This window comes from Engystomops pustulosus, chromosome 10 (genome assembly GCF_040894005.1).
Source record: "Engystomops pustulosus chromosome 10, aEngPut4.maternal, whole genome shotgun sequence".
NCBI classification, from domain to species: domain Eukaryota; kingdom Metazoa; phylum Chordata; class Amphibia; order Anura; family Leptodactylidae; genus Engystomops; species Engystomops pustulosus.
In genome coordinates this window covers 14,776,314-14,782,500 of record NC_092420.1, presented here as the reverse complement: position 1 = coordinate 14,782,500, position 6,187 = coordinate 14,776,314, and the positions used below count along the sequence as shown (strand labels likewise).

Below are 6,187 nucleotides of genomic sequence, written 5' to 3'. Positions count from 1 at the left end.
TAGTCTGTGGAGGTGTTGTGGAGAGCGTGAACACTTCCTGCCAGGTTCCTCTTTAGACTACATCGTGGTACAGGGTCTGTCATCTACTTATTTATACGGGATCTGTCAAAGAGTGTCTTAAATCCTGGAGACCCCATTGTCTGTAATGCTTCCTTTTCCCTGCAGAGGCGATGTGGAGAGAGTGTACACTTCCTGCCAGGTTTCTCTTTAGACTACATTTTGGGACTACCTGTCATCTAGTTATTTACAGTGGATCTTTCAAAGAGTGTCTCTAGCCCTGGAGGACCCAAGTCTGTAATGCTTTATATTTCCTGCGGAGGCGCTGTGGACAGAGTGAACTCTTCTGAAAAGGTCCCTCTTTAGATTACATTTTGGGACTACCTGTCATCTACTCATTTAGAAGGGATATTTTTTGATAAAAAAAAAAATATCTGCCACAAAAAAAGCTTTGATTTTAAAAAATATTATTATTGATACAAACCCACAGTAAAATTTTGCATAATTCTAGTTAAAGATACAGTACACAATATATAATTCTTCAGTGAATACATACATTACTGTAATTGGTAACTCCTATTGTTGTGAACATTAAAAATCTTACTGGTCTAAAAATTTTTAGGGCCATCCGTCTTAAAGGGGTTGTACACTTTTGCAGCCATTGATTTGTATTAACATAAAATAGTCATATTAAAATCAGAAACTTTAAACAAAAAAAAAATCATAATTTTTTTTTTCCCTGTAGGGACCTGACCACACGCAGGGGTTATTTGTAGTCTGTTACCATGGAGACACATGTAAATTCTCAATCTCTCTAGTTATAAAGATTCTATTCACTGAATTAGAGACACAATCACATATTTCTGGCCAGATCTTCGAGGTTGTGCTCCCTGGTCCGTGTAGTAGGTAGGTAAGAGGTCTGTAAGTTGGAGAGGTGGAGGCTGGAGCTTGGAGTATGTGAAGCTCTGGTGAGTCCAGGATATTCGGATCTGGATTTGTCGCTGTTATTTGCTTTCATGTTTCTGCATTTCCTCCACAAAACAAAATACGGAAGAATCGTGTGTACACAGTCCTGAGCGCAGGGTCCCAGGGCGGGAAGGTTACATCAGCTCAGCCGAGGGCGATCCTCCGCAGGAAAGGGGGAGATAAATAAAAGAGTTTTATGTATCAAACTGTCATAGAATATTGTGTTCTTATTATGGCTGCTGTAGCTACATGTACCCACCAGCCACAGTGTGTACCCCACTATAAGAAAGGAACCCAGTGCCCAAATATATGCTGATATATCAGTCATGATGCCTCATGTGTGCAATAGCAACAGTGCCCCCATTTATGTAGCATGTGCAGTTCCCCCATATCATTAGGAGGCGATTTGCTCCCATATCACTAGGGGGCGCAGTTCCCCCATATCACTAGGAGGCACAGTACCCCAATATCACTAGGAGGCACAGTACCCCCATATCACTAGGGGGCGCAGTTCCCCCATATCACTAGGAGGCACAGTACCCCCATATCACTAGGGGGCGCAGTTCCCCCATATCACTAGGAGGCGATTTGCTCCCATATCACTAGGAGGCGCAGTTCCCCCATATCAGTAGGAGGCACAGTACCCCAATATCACTAGGAGGCACAGTACCCCCATATCACTAGGGGGCGCAGTTCCCCCATATCTCTAGGGGGCGCAGTTCCCCCATATCACTAGGAGGCGATTTGCTCCCATATCACTAGGAGGCGCAGTTCCCCCATATCATTAGGAGGCACACTGCTCCCATATCACTAGGAGGCGCACTGCTCCCATATCACTAGGAGGCACACTGCTCCCATATCACTAGGAGGCACACTGCTCCCATATCACTAGGAGGCACACTGCTCCCATATCACTAGGAGGCACACTGCTCCCATATCACTAGCAGGCGCACTGCTCCCATATCACTAGGAGGCGCACTGCTCCCATATCATTAGGAGGCACACTGCTCCCATATCACTAGGAGGCGCAGTTCCCCCATATCATTAGGAGGCGCACTGCTCCCATATCACTAGGAGGCGCACTGCTCCCATATCACTAGGAGGCACACTGCTCCCATATCACTAGGAGGCGCACTGCTCCCATATCACTAGGAGGCGCACTGCTCCCATATCATTAGGAGGCACACTGCTCCCATATCATTAGGAGGCGCAGTTCCCCCATATCACTAGGAGGCACACTGCTCCCATATCATTAGGAGGCGCACTGCTCCCATATCATTAGGAGGCACACTGCTCCCATATCACTAGGAGGCACACTGCTCCCATATCACTAGGAGGCACACTGCTCCCATATCACTAGCAGGCGCACTGCTCCCATATCACTAGGAGGCGCACTGCTCCCATATCATTAGGAGGCACACTGCTCCCATATCACTAGGAGGCGCAGTTCCCCCATATCATTAGGAGGCGCACTGCTCCCATATCACTAGGAGGCGCACTGCTCCCATATCACTAGGAGGCACACTGCTCCCATATCACTAGGAGGCGCACTGCTCCCATATCACTAGGAGGCGCACTGCTCCCATATCATTAGGAGGCACACTGCTCCCATATCATTAGGAGGCGCAGTTCCCCCATATCACTAGGAGGCGCACTGCTCCCATATCACTAGGAGGCACACTGCTCCCATATCACTAGGAGGCGCACTGCTCCCATATCACTAGGAGGCGCACTGCTCCCATATCACTAGGAGGCGCACTGCTCCCATATCACTAGGAGGCACACTGCTCCCATATCACTAGGATGCACACTGCTCCCAAATCACTAGGAGGCACACTGCTCCCATATCACTAGGAGGCACACTGCTCCCATATCATTAGGAGGCACACTGCTCCCATATCACTAGGAGGCACACTGCTCCCATATCACTAGGAGGCACACTGCTCCCATATCACTAGGAGGCGCACTGCTCCCATATCATTAGGAGGCACACTGCTCCCATATCATCAGGAGGCACACTGCTCCCATATCACTAGGAGGCACACTGCTCCCATATCACTAGGAGGCACACTGCTCCCATATCATTAGGAGGCGCACTGCTCCCATATCATTAGGAGGCGCACTGCTCCCATATCATTAGGAGGCGCACTGCTCCCATATCACTAGGAGGCGCACTGCTCCCATATCATTAGGAGGCACACTGCTCCCATATCACTAGGAGGCGCACTGCTCCCATATCACTAGGAGGCACACTGCTCCCATATCACTAGGAGGCACACTGCTCCCATATCATTAGGAGGCGCACTGCTCCCATATCATTAGGAGGCGCACTGCTCCCATATCATTAGGAGGCGCACTGCTCCCATATCATTAGGAGGCACACTGCTCCCATATCATCAGGAGGCACACTGCTCCCATATCACTAGGAGGCACACTGCTCCCATATCAGCAGCAGCCACAATGCCCCCATACCACTAGGAGGTGCAGTGCCCCCAATTATTCTGCAAATTTCAACCTTTGCTTTGCATATTCAGCCCTGCCCAGCAGTATTACTGTTGCACCTTATGGCGGTACACAGGACACGCGCAAACTGGGCATTTACCCAGGACCCCTTGTCCTAAAGGGGCCCCCTGCATGTGGACTTTTGTGTACAGAAGATGTATTGCTCCTTAATTGAATGCCCGGGTTAAGATACTTATCATCTATCTCCTGTCTGTATATCTATCATCTATCTCCTGTCTGTATATCTATCATCTATCTCCTGTCTGTATATCTATCATCTATCTCCTGTCTGTATATCTATCATCTATCTCCTGTCTGTATATCTATCATCTATCTCCTGTCTGTATATCTATCATCTATCTCCTGTCTGTATATCTATCATCTATCATCTATCTCCTGTCTGTATATCTATCATCTATCTCCTGTCTGTATATCTATCATCTATCTCCTGTCTGTATATCTATCATCTATCATCTATCTCCTGTCTGTATATCTATCATCTATCTCCTGTCTGTATATCTATCATCTATCATCTATCTCCTGTCTGTATATCTATCATCTATCTATCTATCATCTATCATCTATCTCCTGTCTGTATATCTATCATCTATCTCCTGTCTGTATATCTATCATCTATCTCCTGTCTGTATATCTATCATCTATCTCCTGTCTGTATATCTATCATCTATCTCCTGTCTGTATATCTATCATCTATCTCCTGTCTGTATATCTATCATCTATCATCTATCTCCTGTCTGTATATCTATCATCTATCTGCTGTCTGTATATCTATCATCTATCTCCTGTCTGTATATCTATCATCTATCTCCTGTCTGCATATCTATCATCTATCTCCTGTCTGTATATCTATCATCTATCTCCTGTCTGTATATCTATCATCTATCTCCTGTCTGTATATCTATCATCTATCTCCTGTCTGTATATCTATCATCTATCATCTATCTCCTGTCTGTATATCTATCATCTATCTGCTGTCTGTATATCTATCATCTATCTCCTGTCTATACATCTATCATCTATCTCCTGTCTGTATATCTATCATCTATCTCCTGTCTGTATATCTATCATCTATCTCCTGTCTGTATATCTATCATCTATCTCCTGTCTGTATATCTATCATCTATCTCCTGTCTGTATATCTATCATCTATCTCCTGTCTGTATATCTATCATCTATCTCCTGTCTGTATATCTATCATCTATCTCCTGTCTGTATATCTATCATCTATCTCCTGTCTGTATATCTATCATCTATCTCCTGTCTGTATATCTATCATCTATCTCCTGTCTGTATATCTATCATCTATCTCCTGTCTGTATATCTATCATCTATCTCCTGTCTGTATATCTATCATCTATCATCTATCTCCTGTCTGTATATCTATCATCTATCTCCTGTCTGTATATCTATCATCTATCTCCTGTCTGTATATCTATCATCTATCTCCTGTCTGTATATCTATCATCTATCTCCTGTCTGTATATCTATCATCTATCATCTATCTCCTGTCTATATATCTATCATCTATCTCCTGTCTATATATCTATCATCTATCATCTATCTCCTGTCTGTATATCTATCATCTATCTCCTGTCTGTATATCTATCATCTATCTCCTGTCTGTATATCTATCATCTATCTCCTGTCTGTATATCTATCATCTATCATCTATCTCCTGTCTGTATATCTATCATCTATCTCCTGTCTGTATATCTATCATCTATCTCCTGTCTGTATATCTATCATCTATCTCCTGTCTGTATATCTATCATCTATCATCTATCTCCTGTCTGTATATCTATCATCTATCATCTATCTCCTGTCTGTATATCTATCATCTATCTCCTGTCTGTATATCTATCATCTATCATCTATCTCCTGTCTGTATATCTATCATCTATCTCCTGTCTGTATATCTATCATCTATCTCCTGTCTGTATATCTATCATCTATCATCTATCTCCTGTCTGTATATCTATCATCTATCTCCTGTCTGTATATCTATCATCTATCTCCTGTCTGTATATCTATCATCTATCTCCTGTCTGTATATCTATCATCTATCTCCTGTCTGTATATCTATCATCTTCATCTATCTCCTGTCTGTATATCTATCATCTATACTATCTCCTGTCTGTATATCTATCATCATCTATCTCCTGTCTGTATATCTATCATCTATCTCCTGTCTGTATATCTACTTCATCTATCTCCTGTCTGTATATCTATCATCTATCTCCTGTCTGTATATCTATCATCTATCTCCTGTCTGTATATCTATCATCTATCTCCTGTCTGTATATCTATCATCTATCTCCTGTCTGTATATCTATCATCTATCATCTATCTCCTGTCTGTATATCTATCATCTATCTCCTGTCTGTATATCTATCATCTATCTCCTGTCTGAATATCTATCATCTATCTCCTGTCTGTATATCTATCATCTATCTCCTGTCTGTATATCTATCATCTATCTCCTGTCTGTATATCTATCATCTATCTCCTGTCTGTATATCTATCATCTATCTCCTGTCTGTATATCTATCATCTATAATCTATCTCCTGTCTGTATATCTATCATCTATCATCAATCTCCTGTCTGTATATCTATCATCTATCTCCTGTCTGTATATCTATCAACCCCCGTATTCTATCTCCTGTCTGTATATCTATCATCTATCATCTATCTCCTGTCTAT

At 43.0% G+C, this 6,187-nt stretch overlaps 1 protein-coding gene across 1 annotated transcript in view; it reads right to left on the bottom strand.

Annotated features, from left to right (window-relative positions):
* Positions 1-498: 498 nt before the first annotated feature.
* LOC140103815 (uncharacterized) overlaps positions 499-6,187 on the bottom strand; it is a 20,934-nt gene continuing 15,245 nt past the window's right edge. The window contains exon 2 of the transcript XR_011850188.1: positions 499-1,123. The gene's annotated coding sequence lies outside the window, so the exon portion shown is untranslated. The remainder of the gene's footprint in view (positions 1,124-6,187) is intronic.